Source organism: Amia ocellicauda (assembly GCF_036373705.1).
Source record: "Amia ocellicauda isolate fAmiCal2 chromosome 11 unlocalized genomic scaffold, fAmiCal2.hap1 SUPER_11_unloc_2, whole genome shotgun sequence".
Taxonomy (NCBI): domain Eukaryota; kingdom Metazoa; phylum Chordata; class Actinopteri; order Amiiformes; family Amiidae; genus Amia; species Amia ocellicauda.
The window spans coordinates 443,666-466,461 of record NW_027102660.1 but is presented as its reverse complement, the minus strand read 5'-3'; the positions used below and the strand labels follow the sequence as shown (position 1 = coordinate 466,461).

The window sequence follows — 22,796 nt, the reverse complement described above, 5'->3', positions numbered from 1 at the left end:
GTCTTTACCCACAATCATTTTTTGTAACTCGGCTTCGTAAAACGTTCCTTCTATATCCTCCCCGTCATAGTCTTTTAACCGGTACACGGGGGGGTCTCAAGCCAACTGTTCGGTAACTGTAAAATATTCGTCAGAAAATGTTTGTTCATAACCTTTGGCAAAAGTACTCCTTAGCTTTGAAACGCGAACCACATCACCGATGTTGAACTTATAAGTAGTTTTTCCCTTCTTAATAAATGGTCCGTATAATTCTTTATAGACCTTAAAAGAATTACTTTGATCAACATCTATAGGCTTCATTTTAATACTGGTGTGATACCCTTGGTTGTAAGCATCGATAAAATCCTGAACTTTATCAAAATACTTGAACGTGTTGACCGCTGTAAAATATCTCCAGATTTTGGTCTTCATGGTGCGGTTAAACCTCTCCACTACCAATGCCTTAAGCTCATTACCGGTGGTGAAATGATGTATTTTGTGTCTCTTCAGTAGATTCTGAAATTCTCTGTTGAGAAACTCTTTTCCTTTATCAGTCTGCAGTTTTTTAGGACATCGACCCTGGGACAATATATCCTCAAAGGCCCTTGTCACCGCCCGACCTGTTTTTTTATGTAGAATGCGAGCCCAGGCATATTTTGATAACACATCGATACACATCAACATCAATTTGTGACCATTGTTATGTTTTGATAAATTTGACATATCGACTAGATCCATTTGCCATTGTGAATCTATGTCAGTTGCATATACGCGGTTTCTTTTAAAGTTAATCCTGAGAGGTTTATGTAAGGTATAGGCGTCTTGTTCCCGTAACCATTCTGAAACAACCACATCATTAACCTTCACTCCGGCCTCAGCGAGTCCTCTTTGAAAACCCTTCTTACCCGCCAAACCCCCAATCTTGGCTGGTTTGTAGTATAGTTCCTGCATTTGGGGAGCTTGCCGAGTCATTCTGTCAAATAACCAAACAGACCCACACTATGCGCAAAGTTTTTATACAAGGTTTTTTATTCAACTTCAGGAGAGCAGATACCCCTTTTTAGACATTTGAGAAAAGTATAACATACACAACAATTTTTTCTACGGTCCAGACAAAAAGAAATCAGATGATTGGTTACTTGATCTATATCAACAAATATACCTGTTTCTTTATCTTGTAGGCACACACCTCAGTTACATATGTAAATAAAACAACAATATGACCTATTTTAAAAGTAAACAGAGGTGTATTAAACATGCTCAGCAAAAGGTCATACAGATGTTGATGATATGGCCTAATATCATTCTTGGCCCCCTTGAGCGCTTCATCCCAGTGTTCGTACCCCCCGGTCTTTGTTACAGCAGCCATTCACTTTTCCAGGTTTGAAAGTTGATCCTCATCGATGGTTAAATCTGTAGAGAAAAGGCTCGCGTTGGCTACTTTTCTGTCAAGCACATGGTGTAATAGCGCTCTCAGGTTAGCTACAGAGTGTTGATGACAGAACCAGTTGCAGAAGCAGTCCAGAACATTCCCCATGTTCAAAGTCCCTTAGTTCAGGTCAGAGTCTGAATCAGTGGCGTAGATGTCGAATTCCTCGTCGCTGCCCCCAGCTTTAACTTCTTTACTGAAGAAATAAGCTTTTAGCTTGCCAGCGGTTTTTCTACTCGGCTCATCCAGGTCATTGACCAGCTGCCCAAGTTTCTCTATTATAAACAGCTCCTTTTTCAGCTCCAGCAAAATCTCATCTATGATTTTCTGGACTTGTCCCGCAGTGACATGTATGTGGGAGTAAGACAGCGCCTTGATTAGTGCCGGTTTCAGCCACGGTTTGTTCAGTCTTCTGTAAAACACGTTGAAATAGAACAGGAAATAGTAACGGTCTGGTTCAAACAAACAACTGTGTCTCAACTGACTGGGGTGATTCACTTCACACCCCCGACAGACTTCTTTCAGAGCTCGGTCGATGAGAGCACTCAGAATATACACCAGGGTGCTTTTAACCACTCTGCTTACTTGGTCACATACCCCGGGCACAAATCCTGCGTCTTCATCACGCCCCTGGGACAGTCCGATGCTCATTGGGTCGCCTGGTGGTTTGTGGGGTGTTTCTACATCCATTGGACTGACCCCCTCCTGAGACGCACAGACGGTAGACAGTTCGGCAAAATCGAGGCCCTCCATGAGCTCCAGAGGCTGGGGATCCCCGAGACTCATTTGGACATCCATCGCACCGCATGTTGTTTCGTCCTGAGGGACCGGGGTCTGAGGTCTTGGAGGGTAACCGCAGTCAGAGGGTTCCAGAGTGTATACAAAATCTGGGGAATAGAACCAGGGGTGATCCCGGGTTTGAAGAGGCCTGTAGAGCCTGTCGACGTCCGCAGCTTTCGGGTAAGACATTCTCTTTAATTTTAAACCATGAATGAATTGTTGCGCCTTTTATCCTATCTCTTCACTACGTCACGACACACCGCCCTCTTAGAAGAGAGTAGCCCCTGAGCCGTCAGACCCCCCTCCAAAACCCCACACGTCGTCGGTTTTATCATCGTCGTCGTCATTCAAGGGGGATATATAATCCATAATCCAGCATATTCTCCTTCTAACCAAATCCAGTTGCGAACATTTGGTCAAGATGTCAAAACCATCATTTATACAGTTTATGACCTCTTTCAAGAACGGCCAGTCCACGGCGTCAAACATAATTTCAGTAACCTGTTTTTCTGGATCCTCCACACCCCCTTCAATAGGGTTTGTAATCAGGGTACTGCTAAACAAAACCTTACGATCTGTAGTTTGAGATAGACTCTTCACCACTCTACCGTAGTTCTGCAAGCTTTCCCATTCACACCTTTCAAAACCCTGAGTCGGAGACTCCATTTCGCATTCTCTTGGACCCTCTTGCAAGCCTTCTAGAGTCTTATCCACAAGCCCCAGATCTCTCCAGGCCATCACCTTCAACCAGTCCTCATAAGAGTATTCAATTACCGTCTCAAAAGGTTCCAACGTACCCTCCTTCTCTCTTAAAGCAAAAAGCTCCACTCCAACATAGCTGGGATCCCTTTTAAAGCGCAGGGCGACCTGCCTTTGAAAGAGTTTCCAAAGTGTCCTGATGTGCCCTTTAGCAATGCCAAACAGGTCTGTGAAAATGGCATCCTTTCGCGGCACTTCAGACGCCATCTCACAGTCTAGCCGACCTGAAATGCGTGAGCCCGTTTTACCAGCAGGCTTCAACGGTAACCGTTTGAAGCAAGACGTGGCGGTGTCAGTTTCCGTAGTGTAGCGGTTATCACGTTCGCCTAACACGCGAAAGGTCCCCGGTTCGAAACCGGGCGGAAACAGCCTGCTGTGGGCCGGTCCATTTCATCCTGTTTGCCCTTGTGGTTCCCCGGAGGCGGTGGGTAGCTTTTCTTCATTGGAGTGCCCGAAATCGGTGCTCTCAGAGCGTCCGTCCGTCGACAGGTTGAAATTGTAAACGCTGGTGTAGCCACTTTTAATTAAAATCTGATGATGATGATGATGATGATGTTGTTGTTGTTGTTCTTGTTGTTGTTCTTGTTGTCATCGTGGTCGCCGTCATTATTATTGTTAAAGTAAAGCAGTAGTTAGATTTGTTGCTACCGTAAGGTGCAGAAGGCACAATAGCTCTGTGATTGTCTGATGGTGGCACAAGACAAGCAGCAGCTGTTTGAACAAGCCATTGAGCATCACCTTGTTGGGGTAAGTGTAAGTCTTGTCATAGCTCAGGGCGTTCTTCCTTTGAAAGAGTTTCCAAAGTGTCCTGATGTGCCCTTTAGCAATGCCAAACAGGTCAGTGAAAATGGCATCCTTTCGCCGCACTTCAGACGACATCTCACAGCCTAGCCGACCTGAAACACCTGAGCCCGTTTTACCAGCAGGCTTTAACGGTAACCATTTGAAGCAAGAGGCAGCGGTGTCAGTTTCCGTAGTGTAGCGGTTATCACGTTCGCCCAACGCGCGAAAGGTCCCCGGTTCGAAACCGGGCGGAAACAGCCTACTGTGCCCTTTTCGTCATGCTTGCCCTCGTGGTTCCCCGGAGGCGGTGGGTGTCTTTTCTTCATTGGAGTGCCCGCAATCGATGCACTCAGAGCGTCCGTCCGTCGACAGGTTGAAATTGTAAACGCTGGTGTAGCCACTTTTAATTAAAATCTGATGATGATGATGATGATGATGTTGTTGTTGTTGTTGTTCTTGTTGTCATCGTGGTCGCCGTCATTATTATTGTTAAAGTAAAGCAGTAGTTAGATTTGTTGCTACCGTAAGGTGTAGAAGACAACAGTAGGTATGGCGTGTGATATCAAAACATTCAGAATACTTTTAACCTATATAATTTATAAGCTTTGTAAAATAAACCCAAATATCTCTTTTGCGGGGATAAACGCTGTTCTGAGTAGTTTGTGACTTGTTTAATACCAAACAAAGCATCGCTATAAAAAATAAATAAAAAAATCACTGTAAAAGCGCTAGTTATTTTTGATCTTTATAGTTATTTTCTAGGCTCAGGTTGTTTTTTAGCGCTTATAAAGGCCTGAAATATTCTTAGTGGTTGTTGACTATAGGTCTTGATGCTTAAAAATGTTTTTTTGAGAGACCAAAAGGTTCTAATAAAAGTTTAGAGTAGAGAGGAGAGAGATCGTCTCCATCTTGGTTTCTATTTGAAATTTGATGCAGTGTCATTTTATTGGTTGGTTTTGATATGTTAATTGGTAACAGGGTGGCACAAAGGCCAGACCAGAACAATGCCTTACAAGCAGATCCGGCATGTGGCCATCAGTATAAGTATGAAGGTCTGGTCTTCAGCTCGACAGACTCACACTGACCTTTCGATTTAAGACTAAAGATCAACAATGTCAAACAACATCAGCGATTCGATTTAAACGAGTTTTTAGGCAAGTCTTCAGATTATTTTCATTGACTCAGAGCGTGTTGTGTGCATGTATTGTAAATAAGGCTATAACATCTGTTTTAAGTTCTGTAAAATTATTTTTCAGCCAGTCAACAGGAGTTCATTCCCAACGCTGAGGAGATCATCTGGAACAACGACGGTAAGATTTTTGTGTTTGCGCTCATGGGTTCTTATGCATGGGTGTGTGTGGTTTTTTAATTACACAGAAACTATCGAAAGGCCTGTGATTAATGTCTCCGAGGATCGACCAAGAGAAGTGGTTGTCCCTAGACAGGCTGTCTGCCGACCGGGTAAGAACTAAACCCCTGTTTGTTTGTATAACGTTTCTGTAAGATGTTTGAGTCCAGTTTTGTTAATTTAAAAAAATTATCCTGTCTAACAGTATTAAGAAACGTGGTTCGAGACAACGAAAGGCCTTCCACATCGAGGGCTTGTTTCGTTTTACCTTCGAGAACCGTAACCTTTCAAGAATCTGAAAGGCCGTCAGCCCCGGTATCTGATAGCTGTGAGTATATATCTGCAGCCTGTAAGAGGTTAAAGCTTTTTATAAAGCGGTGTGGTTAAAGGTTAAACATGTCTCTTACCTTCACAGCGGTGCAAAAAGCTAAACCAGCCGAAAAACATAAGAAACGATTATTCTGTGGAGGTAAGTAAGATCTTTCAAACTTTAATGTTTTTAAAAGGGCTTTGTTTGCCCGTTGAGGGCTAATATTTAAGCGATGGGTGACCGTTTCCTGTAGGGCGGGGGGTTCTGGGAAAGATCTTTAGAAGTCCGGACAGGTCTAGGCTTGTTTCTGGGGAACGTGTTTAGAAATGACCGATTGCCGTACCGTCTGGTTAGGAAGTAAAGCCGTCCGAAAGGGTTTAGTAAGTTGTTTGGCTTATCTCCCGCTATTATACTTCTGTTTTAAAGTGGTTGTAGGAAAAGGCTTGAAGGTGTTCATTGTATTTAATATTTAAACAGATCGTGAAAACGTTTGTGAAACAGGAAGTCCCGGGATCAGGAAGCGTTTACACTTGGAAGGTTCGTTTAAAAATGAAATGTTGTTGTGTGTGTGTGTGTTTTATTAACAATATTACAGTTTTTAAAGAAACATTTAAGAAACAGTTTATTTACAGCGGCTTCTCTGTTTTAAATTTATTATCAAGTCCTAATAAATATATTGTCTGTAAATAATAAGGCGTTGTAGTGAATGTCTAAGGCTATTTTCAAAGGTCTAAAAAAGCTAAAGGTTTTGAATGTCCTGGACATGTTGTTTTAAGTTTGATTTCTGTCGCCGTTTAAAGATGTAAATGTAATGTATATTTTTATTCTTCCCAAGACTCTTGGGATAGTCATTCTGTGAATGAGCTATTGAGGACAATTACCCCGTCTAAGTGGGATCAAACATCTTTCCCGGTGAGATCACCGAGAGGATCCCCCACGGTGGTCTTGGAGACCCCCCAACATCTACTCAGGCCACAGCCTTCTGGGGGTAATTCAACACCCCAGATTCAGCCCGCCGCATTGTCGGGCGGAACAAATACAGGCATCCAACAACCTCAGGGGTCGCCGTCAGTCAGGGCTGACACACCACCCAACGACGGCCTGGTTTCAACATCGTCCCCCCAGACCCGTTTCTTGGCTACAGAAACGCGGAACAGTACCCCGCGCTTGGCCAGGGTGTCACCGCAAAGGCCTTCTTGGTCTCCGTCCATGAGTGTACGCTCGCTCCCTGCCTCCTTCGACCGAGATTTACCGGAGCGACCATCCTTTGAAGCTGAGCCAGGCCACCAGCCCCCGGAGCTACATCCTGAAGGTCGGCATGAGTTGCTACATACTTTGTTACAAAATCAAAGACATGTGTTAGTGGGGCAAAACCTGGTGATAGAGAGCCAAAACATCCTTATTAATACCCTTACTAACGAATTGTACCGTATTTAATGTTTTAATAGACACAAAACGCCTTACTATTGTGGGTTGTTGGAAAAATAAAAAATAAATTAAAAAATGTCCTGACTTGGTAAAAGAACTCACAAACTAAAGGATTATGAACAAGCTAGGGCCCCAAAAAGACCTTCCCGAGAGAACATCCCCGGCCCTGTTGTGAACTCCTCTGATGTCCCAATGAACCTGGAACTATTACAAATGATAAATTATTTAAATAACCCCCAATTACCACCGATAGAATGTGAATTAACAGACTTACCGGTGAACCCCGACCTGTTACAGATGTTCAATGATCTAAATAACCACCTCCCACCGGTAGCGCTTATAGAGGTTCACCCCCTAGTTCACCCCGATTTGTTTGAAATGGTGGAGGCTTTGGAGGAGCTACCCCGACCAAATTCTGCCCCTATTATAAATGATTTGAGACAATTAGAACACAGGATGGCGGCAGAAGCAGCCATCACTATAGAGGAGGGTCTTGACATTAACCGGTTGGATATCTTTGAAGGACTTTTACAGGCTTTAAATGAGCCTCCTCAAAAAGGGGGTTTTGTAGATGTCAGCAGTGGGGGTGTTCTGAATGTGGAGGGTTCTGAGACTGATAAGGCTGTGGAGGACATGCTCTGTGAGAATGTAGGGGGTGAAGGCTTTGTTCAAAATGATGATGTGTCCAAGAGTACCAGTGATCCCGTGATTATAGATAGACCGGCCTATAACAATTTTGAAATGATTCAGCGTTTTAATTTTGCAGAACTTTTAAATTGTGACAATTATGCAGAAATATTTGTCAACATACACGAGGCCTTGCAGAAAATGCTTGAACAGGTTGCTGAAAGGGTCAGACCTCGAGATGTTGTACAGTTAGAACTCAGAGGGGATGATTTGTTTAGCAACCTATCTGTAATGCTGAGTGGAGATAATTTAGACGTCTGGCTAAAATCGAAGCGATATTGCAAAGTAACGCAGCCATCATAGCTGATGAAAGTCTGTCTCTGGTAATGAATGTGGTTCGTAACCCTGAGGGTGGGGCGCTTAGAAGACTGTCGAAATGCTTGAAGAACGACATAATTAGGACCAAGCTCAGGCAATTAGTGGTGAGTTCCAGTGGGGACAATAAGCTCTGTTTTGCTTACAGTTTAATAAAACTACTCACCCCCGACATGCCTGAACCCCAAGCTCTGCAAGAAGCTTTAATGCTTCATCAGAGGGCCGGCTTAAACTCTCAACAGATGGTTGCCTTTTCAGACATCACCAAGTTTGAGGAGTTGTTGTCTTTAAAAATTGTTGTGTGGTACCGTTGTGAGGTAAAGGAAGTATTTGTGAAATTTCAGACACATCCTGAAACCCATACACAGACACTGTTTCTCTTCCTAAGTGATAGTCATTACTTTGGAATAAAGAGTTTGACGGCTTTTTTGGGTTGTTCGTATGTTTGTCATTGGTGTTATAAGGCCTTCAATGATAAGCTTAAGCACCGATGTGACGGTTACTGTAACGTCTGTTTCAATCCGCAATGTCGTAAGGGTTTGGCCCCTACCATCCGATGTAAAGATTGCTTAAGGATTTGTCTCTCAGCGTTCTGTTTTTCCGAGCATAAGGTACAGAGGGCCGCTGCTGAGGGGGTTAAAAAACGGAGTTATTGTGATCAAACTAAATATTGCCCGCAGTGTTGCCTCCAGTACCGTTTTCATGAGGTTAAACCACACAAATGTCTGGAGCCGAGATGCAGGATCTGTAATGCTGATTTAACCCCGGGGTCCGAACACCAGTGCTTTATTCAGCCGGTTAAAAAGGAGCCGCCGCACAACCGGTATGTCTTTTTTGCTTTTGAATGCCGGCAAGAAAACGGGGTCCACGTTGCTAATTATATACTCTGTATTGACATGTTGGATCGTGAGTGGTCAGCTAGCGGTGAGAGTTGTGTCAGGGATTTCTTTACGCGGTATCGCGGTCCAAAATACCTCAATTACACATTTATTGCCCACAATGCTAAGGGTTATGATTCTTACATTTTGATGAAGTATCTGGTGGAAAATGGGGTGACCCCAAAAATAATAGCTCAGGGTAGCAAGATCATGTGTTTCACCGACGAAGCTTTCAACTAACGTTACATAGACTCGTTAAATTTCATCCCCATGAAATTGAGCGCTTTGCCTAAGGCTCTGGGTTTTGAAGCTCAGAAGAAAGGTTGGTTCTGCCATTTTTTTAATACTATGGACACTCAAAATTATCGAGGGTCCTACCTGCCCGCCACTTATTATGGGGTTGATACTATGATGTCTCATGAGAGGGAGGAATTCTTTAAATGGTACAATACGGTTAAGGGAGGTGTTTTTGATGACCGAGAAGAGATGGCTGCTTATTGTAAAAATGATGTGGTGATCCTTAAAGAAGCCTGTGTGCGTTTCCGCGCCGAGGTTATCAACACATCGGGTCTCGACCCTTTGCAAAGTGTGACCATAGCGTCTCTCTGCATGAAAATGTATCGGTCCGATTTCTTGCAGAAAAACACTATAGCGGTCACCACTTCTGACAACTATCGTGCTAGACAAAAGAACTTTTCGACTGTCTCCATACAGTGGCTGGAATACCTGAGTGCCCGGGATAACATCTTCATCAGACATGCTTTAAATCAAGGGGAAGTCAAAATGGGGCCTTACTACTTAGACGGTTTTAGCGACGTGTCCGGGCGGCGTACCGCTTATGAGTTTGCAGGTTGTATTTACCATGGCTGTCCTCAGTGCTTCGACCCAAACACCTTTAACCCCGTAACACAAAAACTCTGCAGTGATATGTACTATGATTTCCAGGAACGAATTGAAACTTTAAAAAACACCTATGGTTTGAACGTGCTGGTGATTTGGGAACACGACCCTGAAGCAACAGGAAGCGGGGGTACAACGGTTTATGGAAACCTTGGACTTTCCTGAACGTCTTGAGCCCCGGGATGTGTTATTTGGGGGTCGTACCAACGCCCTCTGTTTACATTATGAGGTAAAGGAGGGTGAGAGAGTAGATTACTATGATTTCACCAGTCTGTACCCTTATGTCAACAAGACCAAAATGTACCCGGTGGGGCGTCCAACCATTGTTTAACGTGACTTACTCGAAATCGGACATTACTTTGGTTTGATCAAAGTCACCATGTACCCTCCTCGCGAGCTGTTCTTACCCGTGTTGCCTTACAGGTGTTCGGGAAAATTGATGTTCCCTCTGTGTAGAACGTGTGTGGAAACTGAAAATCAAACTACCTCTTGTCTGCACAGTGATGAAGAGAGAGCGCTGACGGGTGTCTGGTGTAGCATTGAGCTTGACAAGGCGGTGGAGAAAGGTTACAGAGTCGGTAAGGTGTATGAGGTTTGGCATTTTTCTGAAAAATCTGATACTCTTTTTGCTGATTACATTATGACCCATCTGAAAGGGAAACAGGAGGCATCGGGCTATCCCTCATGGTGTGTTGACTCCGCGGCCAAAGAGCGATACGTTTAGCAATATTTTGAAAAGGAAGGGATCCGTCTAGAGCTGGGGAACATAACTGTAAACCCCGCCAAGAGACAAATGTCCAAACTGATTTTAAACAGTCTGTGGGGTAAGTTTGGGGAAAGAAATTACCGTCTAAACACAACCTTGATTAAAACCCCTGAACAGTTTATAGAATTTATGTTTTCCAAACAACATGCAGTATCACACTTTCAATTCTTAAATGACCACGTGGCACAGGTCCAGTGGAGGGCCCCTAAAGATTTCCCCACCAAACAGGGGAACGTTAATGTTTTCATAGCGGTTTTTACCTCGGCTTACGCCCGGCTTGAACTGTACAACTTAATGGATCAGTTGCAGGAACGCACGCTCTATCATGATACTGACTCTGTAATCTTTGTCACCAGGCCAGGGGATTGGGTCCCTCCCCTCGGGGACTACCTTGGGGAGTTAACGAGCGAACTAGATCCTCAGGACCACATAGTGGAGTTTGTTTCAGGGGGTCCTAAGACTTACGCATACAGAACGGCTGCGGGTAAGACCTGTATGAAAGTTAAGGGTTTCACTCTGAACCATTGTAACAACAAGCTCATTAACATCAAGTCTCTGACGACCCTGGTAGAAAGTTTTGTAACCGAGAAAGACGCGCCTCCTCGTGAGATTATTACAGCCGGAAATCAGATCTATCGCAATAAAAAGGGGTACACGTTGGAAAATAGATCACTAAACAAACGGTTCAGGGTGGTGTACAATAAAAGAGTGTTGAAGACTGATTATACCACTCTGCCTTATGGATATTAGCGGTGGTTTTGAAAACAGACTTCAACACCCTTTCTCCTGTATTATAGCCGGTCCCTCCAATTCGGGGAAGAGCTATCTTATAAAGAACATCATAGAAGATGTGGACGCAACCGTGTCCCAAGCTCTTGACAACATAGTGTGGTGTTTCTCTTGCTGGCAACCTCTCTACGATGATTTGGCTTGGAAAAAAAATAATCTGAAATTTGTGCAAGGTCTCCCCGCCTCGTTGTGTGGCGATGACTTGTTCCCGCCCGGTAATACTAACCTAGTGATCCTTGATGACCTGATGGAGCAGGCCGGTGACAACAGTGAAGTGGAAAAAGCTTTCACAAAGTACACTCATCATAGGAATTTAAGTATTATTTATTTAGTTCAAAATCTATTTTTTCAAGGTAAAAAAAGCCGCACTATTAATTTATATGCCAATTATATAATTCTTTTTAAAAACCCCAGAGATAAACTACAGGTCACCGTCTTGGCTCGTCAAATGTACCCTAACCAGACCAAGTTCTTTTTGGAGGCATTTGAGGATGCCACCAAAAAACCCTACGGGTACTTGATTGCGGAATTAAATGCACAAACCCCAGAAGACTTTCGCCTAAGAACAGGTTTGTGCCCGCACGATTGGCCGGCAGTCTATGTGCTAAAGAAAAGGAAATAAATAAGAATGTCTGTTCGGATTAAAAGAAATCTGCCGCTTTTGCAAATGTTATTTGAGAGGAGCCCGCGCCATAGGAAAGCTGTGCTGGCAGGGGCCCCCTCGGATTTGATCGAGACCCTGTGTGAAATAGCTTTTAACATCTTACGCGGTAATATACCCCTAACCCCTTCTCAACATTCTAAACTCAAAAAACAAAAAGCGGTTATCAAGATCATCGCTAATAAGAAGTATTCTATTAAAAGAAAAAGAAAGAAGATTAATCAAACCGGGGGTTTTATAGGACCGCTGTTGAGCATAGCCGTGCCTTTCCTAACCAGTCTTCTAGCTTCCAGAGTGGGTTAATAATGGAATATGCTCAGAAAATGTTTTTGATCCCTCAGGAGCAGCTTGAGAAACTGAGAAAAAATGTTGTCGGGCCAGAGCCCATTAGACAAACGGCCGAAAACAACCTGGACTCTGAAATGAAAGCTATACAGGCCAGGGCCGATTTAAATCAGTATTCCAAAGCCCAGTTGTATACCAACACGTTACAGCGCTACCTCCGTCTGGTTAGACAGGGTGAAAAAGATCAAAACATTTTAACTTTTACCATGGCCTCTCAAGAAAATGGTTCTGGGGCTGATGCGGGGGGAACGGTTGATAAAGATGTTGCGGTGACCGAACCTGTAGAGAGTTCAGAGGGAGATGTTGTAACGGATGTTTTGAGAAACATGCCGGCCAGAAGCAAAAGACATGCACAATATATCCTGCACAAAATGGTTCAGAAACTGCGGGTAACGGCTTGGAATGAACAGGGTGAATTTGTTTTTAAAGGACTACTGATCAAAGGTTCACACATGTTCGATTTGTTGAAGAGTGTCACTAGCACTAATAAGGTACCCGATAGTCGCCGACCTGTAGGCTGGAATGCTTTCCTACAGGCGATGGCCTGTCTGAACATGCCCCAATCAACAGTTCCTAACCAGGAAACGCGACAAAAAATCCGTCTGTGTAAAGAGGTGGAGCCTGATCTGACTCCGATATCTCATTACTCTGACCATGCTGAGCGACCATCCTCAGGATCTATCCATTGTTGGGAAGCTTATTAATCTCATGTTTTTATTTGTCTCCCCTGTAAATAATGACCCGACAAACAATTTTTTATTTTTATTTTTTATTTTTCAAATGTTGTACATTTATTTATACCATAACCCCTGCTTTGTATAAGAATTGTGTTGAATAAAAACAAAACTAATGATTCAAAGGCTGTTTTCATTATTTTTTCACCTTAACACGCATGACATCTTTTAAAATCCTCACAAGAACACCCCATCTGTATACACGGCTGGCTAGGGTCGTAAGTCATTGTGTTATAAGGGGGGGTCCACAGTGTCCTGACAAACTCTGCCACTTTTTTATCATTTTGGCCTAAATCCTCACTGTACAAGGCCATAATATCGGGGTATGACCTTCCTTTAGATCTATGAAATAAGAAAAACACACAGTGTTGACCACAAGTGAAGGTCTGAAGACTTTGTACTTGACGACCGCTGTAAATGGTTTCTTGACAGTTGTTGAGCAGAAAGTTATTGATCTTCCGAGGGAAAGGTCTGAAATCCGGGGGGTTTGCATAGGAATCAAAAAATTCACCACGGTGGTCCTCCCTTAGATAAATAGCCAGCCAATGTTCTCCGGGCATATTTTTAGGGTGTGTGTTGATTATGTACATTGCAGGTAAATTCTTGATCTTAAATTTAGGCAGCTGATCGCAGGTGTAGACTCCTTGAAACAGTTTCCGTGAGCTGGCCAGGGCATTCATGATGTGGTTGAGCTCTCTGGTGTTCATTTTAATAATAATCATACATAACGTTTCTCCTCTGATTCACCTCAATAATGTTGTCAAACACTGCATACACGACCATATTTACAGTGCGTGGTAGAGGCTGCTTGAAACGCATCTCCAAACGCATATTGCCCATCTTCATCAGTGAAAAATGTTGTCCACACTCTTCGTCAGGGGTCAGGTTGAAACCATACAGGGTGTAACCGCTGCAGTATTCCCGGCGATCGATCAGCCGGGAGTTTGATCCTTGAGATGGCGACCCGTAGCCAGTACTAGACTGTCATATTCACGAACCACATTGCCGTTTTCAAAGTCAGGTTGAAAAGGTCTGGATGGAACCTGCACACCATCGAAGTACAACGCTATAAATTCCGCGTTATAATGTTTAAAGTTAAAGGGGTTCTTGTTGTAAACCCCGGTAAATGCATCATTATCCACGAGACCTATAATAACCTGTTTTGGGAGCTGTCCTAGAAACAGATTTTCCTGGTTCATCACCCGTGTCCCTGCGGGGATACTGTGGACTTTCATATAGACTCTTTCGATCGGGTACTTGGCGTTTGCCGTCATTAACGCCTGCGCGTGTCCTAGTTTAACCGCCGGGGAGACGGACACTTTTTTCACAAACAGCGAGGCCGATAATATGGTCAGTTTATATTTTTCAGTATCAGGGGTCATCAGACAAAAAGCACTTTTACTACGGATCATTTTAATTTTAATGTCTACCCCGTTGAGCATGAGTTTTTCTTGGAAAAATATGTCTGCATGGATATGCCCCTTTAGCTCAAAGGTCCTCCCTTCTGTTGAAAAGGCCGTTCTTTTTTGCAAACCCTTATTGAGTCCCTCTGGATCCTTGTCGTCCATAGCTTCCGGGATGTCTTTGAAGAAAAGGCCGGGGTTGAACTGTTTGCTTAGGGTCTCCTCACTATAATTAAGTATACACTCCATCATGGCTCTATAGGGGTAAGTATTGCTGCTTTGACTAATGAGCCGATCTCCCAGGGTCACATCCACCTGTGAAAACATGGTGGCCACCGGGTAATTGATGACCCCAGCGTTGGTCGTCTTCTCGATTGCATCGCCATCCTCATCAGTCACTTTACAGTTCATTAAAATAAATGTGTTATTCAAATCAATATAATCCTCGCCATTGCCAGCTATAAAAAACTCCAGAGGGGCCGTGTCTGAAATTGCAGAAAGAGGGGGAATCTCTACATATATGATCTTATCTATACTCGTTTGAGTGTATGGAACTGTAAACAGATCCAGTTCTGATTTGACGCATTCTACCGATAGACTGTGGACAAAAGACATGTTTAAAAGATGTATCCTGAGGCTCTATTTTTCTTTCTTTGAGACTTTCTTTTTGCAGGTTTTTTCTTGTGCTGCTTCCTTCTCCGAGTGTTTCCACGATATGTTGGAGAATGAGAGATTCTTCGTTTTTTGTTAGCCACGGATCTTTGTCGCCCCCTGGTGGACACATGCTGTTTCTTCTTTTACCCCCCTCCTCGCCATTACCATGAGACCCGAACCCTCCTGATGCTCATGGCTAGCTGCCCGGTTCATAACATTGGTGAACACGTCACTAACAATATTTTTAGCCGCTGATTTCAAGTGGGGTCTGGCTATAGCAAAGCCTCTCTTAAGCAGGGGTATGGCCATTCTAAAGAGACCACGAAAGAGTCCTCCTAGACCGGCGCCATACATTGTGGGGGCTCCTACAATACCGGGCAAGCCGTTCCATCTTGCATCTTGTAATAATCCACATAGGCGCTAGGATCTACATAACCCCTCGAGGTAGCCATTTTAATAATGTACAAACTGTTTCAGGGGTCGAAAATGTAGTTTGACATTAACTTTACCGAAGCGGAAGGGTACGTTGATATTCTGATCCGATTTTACTTCGATCGTGATGTTGTCAAAGTGGGTCTTTGAGACTAGTACGTAGTGTGGTTTGTCATAAGTAATTGTGACCATGTCATTGCTTTTACCTTTATTAAGTACATTTCTCAAAAGGGGGACATAACTATCCCCGACCCTCTGGTGGGTTATGATATCCGTATACACATAAAGAGTGTAAAAGCCGCCCCACCACTTCTGAGAACCTGCTCTCTGTGTCAGAATAGAACCCAAATATACGCCCCAGTTGGCCGCTGGTTTGAATGCTAATACCTGGTTTTGACACCTTGTACACTCTGTTTTTAATAGGGTTGTAATATAGCTTGATGTTGGGGGTGCCTTCTGAGAACTGTTTATGCATCTCATCTAATATTTTATCCACATTGTCATAATAACCTCCTTGTATCGTGAATGTCCATTGACTCTTTTTAACATCATCAAAAATGGCGAAGGTGGCATCCTTATCTTGTAAAACAGCCCAAGTGTAAGGATACTGTATTTCCGCCAACCCCACTTCCCACGACCCCCTTAGATCTATAGATTTTCCAAATTGTACCGTGTAACTGGATATTTCATTTTTAGGATATATATCGAGAGAGGCATTACTGGGTAGAGTCACGTAGAAGCCTCCTGATTCCATCTTGAGAATCGAAAGTAATGCCCCCAACACACCCGCGGGCATGTTGTTATAAGGATTGAATATCGCAAACCTGTTGTTCCGGGACCCAACTATTGAACTTTTCAGGCCATCCAAGCCATTTCATCAACACATATTTTTTCCGGTTCTGGGTTTTTTCAGCTAATATCTTTTCAACTCTGTATACACTGTCTTTACCCACAATAATTTTTTGTAACTCGGCTTCGTAAAACGTTCCTTCTATATCCTCCCTGTCATAGTCTTTTAACCGGTACACGGGGGGGTCTCTACCCAACTGTTCGGTAACTGTAAAATATTCGTCAGAAAATGTTTGTTCATAACCTTTGGCAAAAGTACTCCTTAGCTTTGAAACGCGAACCACATCACCGATGTTGAACTAATAAGTAGTTTTTCCCTTCTTAATAAATGGTCGGTATAATTTTTTATAGACCTTAAAAGAATTACTTTGATCAACATCTAAAGGCTTCATTTTAATACTGGTGTGATACCCTTGGTTGTAAGCATCGATAAAATCTTGAACTTTATCAAAATACTTGAACGTGTTGACCGCTGTAAAATATCTCCACATTTTGGTCTTTATGGTGCGGTTAAACCTCTCCACTACCGATGCCCTAAGCTCATTACCGGTGGTGAAATGATGTATTTTGTGTCTCTTCAGTAGATTCTGAAATTCTCTGTTGAGAAACTCTTTTCCTTTATCAGTCTGCAGTTTTTTAGGACATCGACCCTGGGACAATATATCCTCAAAGGCCCTTGTCACCGCCCGACCTGTTTTATTATGTAGAATGCGAGCCCAGGCATATTTTGATAACACATCGATACACATCAACATCAATTTGTGACCATTGTTATGTTTTGATAAATTTGACATATCGACTAGATCCATTTGCCATTGTGAGTCTATGTCAGTTGCATATACGCGGTTTCTTTTAAAGTTAATCCTGAGAGGTTTATGTAAGGTATAGGCGTCTTGTTCCCGTAACCATTCTGAAACAACCACATCATTAACCTTCACTCCGGCCTCAGCGAGTCCTCTTTGAAAACCCTTCTTACCCGCCAAACCCCCAATCTTGGCTGGGTTGTAGTATAGTTCCTGCATTTGGGGAGCTTGCCGAGTCATTCTGTCAAATAACCAAACAGACCCACACTATGCGCAAAGTTTTTATACAAGGTTTTTTATTCAACTTCAGGAGAGCAGATACCCCTTTTTAGACATTTGAGAAAAGTATAACATACACAACAATTTTTTCTACGGTCCAGACAAAAAGAAATCAGATGATTGGTTACTTGATCTATATCAACAAATATACCTGTTTCTTTATCTTGTAGGCACACACCTCAGTTACATATGTAAATAAAACAACAATATGACCTATTTTAAAAGTAAACAGAGGTGTATTAAACATGCTCAGCAAAAGGTCATACAGATGTTGATGATATGGCCTAATATCATTCTTGGCCCCCTTGAGCGCTTCATCCCAGTGTTCGTACCCCCCGGTCTTTGTTACAGCAGCCATTCACTTTTCCAGGTTTGAAAGTTGATCCTCATCGATGGTTAAATCTGTAGAGAAAAGGCTCGCGTTGGCTACTTTTCTGTCAAGCACATGGTGTAATAGCGCTCTCAGGTTAGCTACAGAGTGTTGATGACAGAACCAGTTGCAGAAGCAGTCCAGAACATTCCCCATGTTCAAAGTCCCTTAGTTCAGGTCAGAGTCTGAATCAGTGGCGTAGATGTCGAATTCCTCGTCGCTGCCCCCAGCTTTAACTTCTTTACTGAAGAAATAAGCTTTTAGCTTGCCAGCGGTTTTTCTACTCGGCTCATCCAGGTCATTGACCAGCTGCCCAAGTTTCTCTATTATAAACGGCTCCTTTTTCAGCTCCAGCAAAATCTCATCTATGATTTTCTGGACTTGTCCCGCAGTGACATGTATGTGGGAGTAAGACAGCGCCTTGATTAGTGCCGGTTTCAGCCACGGTTTGTTCAGTCTTCTGTAAAACACGTTGAAATAGAACAGGAAATAGTAACGGTCTGGTTCAAACAAACAACTGTGTCTCAACTGACTGGGGTGATTCACTTCACACCCCCGACAGACTTCTTTCAGAGCTCGGTCGATGAGAGCACTCAGAATATACACCAGGGTGCTTTTAACCACTCTGCTTACTTGGTCACATACCCCGGGCATAAATCCTGCGTCTTCATCACGCCCCTGGGACAGTCCGATGCTCATTGGGTCGCCTGGTGGTTTGTGGGGTGTTTCTACATCCATTGGACTGACCCCCTCCTGAGACGCACAGACGGTAGACAGTTCGGCAAAATCGAGGCCCTCCATGAGCTCCAGAGGCTGGGGATCCCCGAGACTCATTTGGACATCCATCGCACCGCATGTTGTTTCGTCCTGAGGGACCGGGGTCTGAGGTCTTGGAGGGTAACCGCAGTCAGAGGGTTCCAGAGTGTATACAAAATCTGGGGAATAGAACCAGGGGTGATCCCGGGTTTGAAGAGGCCTGTAGAGCCTGTCGACGTCCGCAGCTTTCGGGTAAGACATTCTCTTTAATTTTAAACCATGAATGAATTGTTGCGCCTTTTATCCTATCTCTTCACTACGTCACGACACACCGCCCTCTTAGAAGAGAGTAGCCCCTGAGCCGTCAGACCCCCCTCCAAAACCCCACACGTCGTCGGTTTTATCATCGTCGTCGTCATTCAAGGGGGATATATAATCCATAATCCAGCATATTCTCCTTCTAACCAAATCCAGTTGCGAACATTTGGTCAAGATGTCAAAACCATCATTTATACAGTTTATGACCTCTTTCAAGAACGGCCAGTCCACGGCGTCAAACATAATTTCAGTAACCTGTTTTTCTGGATCCTCCACACCCCCTTCAATAGGGTTTGTAATCAGGGTACTGCTAAACAAAACCTTACGATCTGTAGTTTGAGATAGACTCTTCACCACTCTACCGTAGTTCTGCAAGCTTTCCCATTCACACCTTTCAAAACCCTGAGTCGGAGACTCCATTTCGCATTCTCTTGGACCCTCTTGCAAGCCTTCTAGAGTCTTATCCACAAGCCCCAGATCTCTCCAGGCCATCACCTTCAACCAGTCCTCATAAGAGTATTCAATTACCGTCTCAAAAGGTTCCAACGTACCCTCCTTCTCTCCCAAAGCAAGAAGCTCCACTCCAACATAGCTGGGATCCCTTTTAAAGCGGTAACCCCGTCGAGCCCCCCAGAACAACACCCAGGAGCATTCAATCTTCAAATTGGTGAGTACAGGAACCCTTGCCCGGGATTGTTTCTTGCGGGGTTTCATGTTGATGTCGCTGGACATGTTGAAGAAGCGGGATGTTTCAGAAGCTGAGAATTAAAGAGGTATTGCCTAAAAGAAGCGCGGGTTCTTAAATAGAGAGGAGAGTTTCGGGGCGTTGCCTTCAGAGGGGTGGGGGTATTTATGGGTGGCCTTGTTGTTCAGGGTTTTATGGGTGCACACTTTCTGACGGATATGACGTAGGAATAATTAAGGAAATAACTCTACCTAAAATCACGCCCCCCAATTATGACGTAGGAATATTAATAAGCTTAGGGCATACGTCATAACAAAATAGGCCGCGCCCAAAAAACCCTACTATCTACTCTTATGTAGTTGAAGGCGCAGTATAGCTCTCATAGTCTGGTGGAGACGGAAGACCACCAGCCGTTTGAACAAGCCATTCAGCATCACCTTGTTGGGTTAAGTGCAGGCACTGTCAGAGCGCAGGGCATCCTGCCTTTGAAAGAGTTTCCGAAGTGTCCTGATGTGCCCTTTAGCAATGCAAAATAGGTCAGTGAAAATAGAAACCTTTATCTCACAGGCTGGCCCACGGGAAACGCCTGTGCGCGTTTTATCAGCCTGCTTCGATGGGAGGCATTCGAAACGCCAGGACGGGTCGTTTTCCGTAGTGTAGTGGCTATCACGTTTGCCTCACACGCGAAAGGTCCCCGGTTCGAAACCGGGCGGAAACAACCCGCGGTGCACGCGAGCCAGTGCCATGTTACCCGTCGCCATCTCTCTGCCCCAAGGCCGGCCGTCGTTTTCTCTTCCTCGGAGTGGCAAGAAATCCTGACCTTGAGAACAAACGATCGCAGAAGGGTAGCTTTGCGAGGCGCTGGAACTCACACTTTTAAAATCTATACATGTTGTAGCTGTTACAATACGACCGTAGCAGGATCAGCGACATTGCTGTTACTCTTATGTAGTCGAAGGCGCAGTATAGCTCTGATAGTCTGGTGGTGACGGAGGACCTCCAGCCGTTTGAACAAGCCATTCAGCATCACCTTGTTGGGCTAAGTGCAGGCACTGTCAGAGCGCAGGGCGACCTGCCTTTGATAGAGTTTCCTAAGTGTCCCGAAATCGGTGCACTCAGAGCGTCCGTCCGTCGACAGGTTGAAATTGTAAACGCTGGTGTAGCCACTTTTAATTGAAATATGATGATGATGATGATGATGTTGTTGTTCTTGTTCTTGTTGTTGTTGTTGTTCTTGTTTTTCTTGTTGTCGTCGTGGTCGCCGTCATTATTATTGTTAAAGTAAAGCAGTAGTTAGATTTGTTGCTACCGTAAGGTGTAGAAGGCACAATAGCTTTGTGATTGTCTGATGGTGGCACAAGACGAGCAGCAGCTGTTTGAACAAGCCATTGAACATCACCTTGTTGGGGTAAGTGTAAGTCTTGTCATAGCTCAGGGCGTTCTTCCTTTGAAAGAGTTTCCAAAGTGTCCTGATGTGCCCTTGAGCAATGCAAAATAGGTCAGTGAAAATAGAAACCTTTATCTCACAGGCTGGCCCACGGGAAACCCCTGTGCGCGTTTTACCAGCCGGCTTCGATGGGAGCCATTTGAAACACCAGGACGGGTCGGTTTCCGTAGTGTAGTGGCTATCACGTTCGCCTCACACGCGAAAGGTCCCTGGTTCGAAACCGGGCGGAAACAACCCGCGGTGCATGCGTGCCAGTGCCGTGTTACCCGTCGCCATCTCTCTGCCCCAAGGCCGGCCGTCGTTTTCTCTTCCTCGGAGTGGCAAGAAATCCTGACCTTGAGAACAAACGATCGCAGAAGGGTAGCTTTGCGAGGCACTGGAACTGACACTTTTAAAATCGATACATGTTGTTGCGTTACAATACGACCGTAGCAGGATCGGCGACATTGCTGTTACTCTTATGTAGTTGAAGGCGCAGTATAGCTCTGATAGTCTGGTGGTGACGGAAGACCACCAGCCGTTTGAACAAGCCATTCAGCATCACCTTGTAGGGCTAAACGCAGGCACTGTCAGAGCGCAGGTCGTCCTGCCTTTGAAAGAGTTTCCGAAGTGTCCCGAAATCGGTGCACTCAGAGCGTTCGTCCATCGACAGGTTGAAATTGTAAACGCTGGTGTAGCCACTTTTAATTAAAATCTGATGATGATGATGTTGTTGTTGTTATTCTTGTTGTCGTCGTAGTCGCCGTCATTATTAATGTTAAAGTAAAGCAGTAGTTAGATTTGTTGCTACCGTAAGGTGTAGAAGGCACAATAGCTCTGATAGTCTGGTGGTGAAGGAAGACCACCAGATGTTTGAACAAGCCATTCAGCATCACCTTGTTGGGTTAAGTGCAGGCACTGTCAGAGCGCAGGGCGTCCTGCCTTTAAAAGAGTTTCCGAAGTGTCCTGATGTGCCCTTTAGCAATGCCAAACAGGTCAGTGAAAATGGCATCCTTTCGCCGCACTTCAGACGCCATCTCACAGCCTAGCCGACCTGAAACACCTGAGCCCGTTTTACCAGCAGGCTTTAACGGTAACCATTTGAAGCAAGAGGCAGCGGTGTCAGTTTCCGTAGTGTAGCGGTTATCACGTTCGCCTAACGCGCGAAAGGTCCCCGGTTCGAAACCGGGCGGAAACAGCCTACTGTGGGCTGGCCCTTTTCGTCATTCTTGCCCTCGTGGTTCCCCGGAGGCGGTGAGTGTCTTTTCTTCATTGGAGTGCCCGCAATCGATGCACTCAGAGCGTCCGTCCGTCGACAGGTTGAAATTGTAAACGCTGGTGTAGCCACTTTTAATTAAAATCTGATGATGATGATGATGATGATGTTGTTGTTGTTGTTCTTGTTGTTGTTGTTCTTGTTGTCATCGTGGTCGCCGTCATTATTATTGTTAAAGTAAAGCAGTAGTTAGATTTGTTGCTACCGTAAGGTGTAGAAGACAACAGTTGGTATGGCGTGTGATATCAAAACATTCAGAATACTTTTAACCTATATAATTTATAAGCTTTGTAAAATAAACCCAAATATATCTTTTGCGGGGATAAACGCTGTTCTGAGTAGTTTGTGACTTGTTTAATACCAAACATAGCATCGCTATAAAAAAAAAAAAAAATCACTGTAAAAGCGCTAGTTATTTTTGATCTTTATAGTTATTTTCTAGGCTCAGGTTGTTTTTTAGTGCTTATAAAGGCCTGAAATATTCTTAGTGGTTGTTGACTATAGGTCTTGATGTTTAAAAATGTTTTTTTGAGAGACCAAAAGGTTCTAATAAAAGTTTAGAGTAGAGAGGAGAGAGATCGTCTCCATCTTGGTTTCTATTTGAAATTTGATGCAGTGTCATTTTATTGGTTGGTTTTGATATGTTAATTGGTA

The 22,796-nt window shown here is 44.1% G+C and overlaps 4 non-coding genes across 4 annotated transcripts; all 4 read left to right on the top strand.

Moving 5' to 3' along the window:
- The first annotated feature begins 3,242 nt into the window (after positions 1-3,242).
- trnav-aac (transfer RNA valine (anticodon AAC)) lies at positions 3,243-3,315 on the top strand. The gene has a single exon. It is a non-coding gene; the product is annotated as a tRNA-Val (tRNA).
- A 599-nt stretch (positions 3,316-3,914) lies between these two features.
- On the top strand, positions 3,915-3,987 carry trnav-aac (transfer RNA valine (anticodon AAC)). Its single transcript has one exon. It is a non-coding gene; the product is annotated as a tRNA-Val (tRNA).
- Positions 3,988-21,047: 17,060 nt separating this feature from the next.
- On the top strand, positions 21,048-21,120 carry trnav-cac (transfer RNA valine (anticodon CAC)). Its single transcript has one exon. It is a non-coding gene; the product is annotated as a tRNA-Val (tRNA).
- An 871-nt stretch (positions 21,121-21,991) lies between these two features.
- trnav-aac (transfer RNA valine (anticodon AAC)) lies at positions 21,992-22,064 on the top strand. The gene has a single exon. It is a non-coding gene; the product is annotated as a tRNA-Val (tRNA).
- The last annotated feature ends 732 nt before the right edge of the window (positions 22,065-22,796 follow it).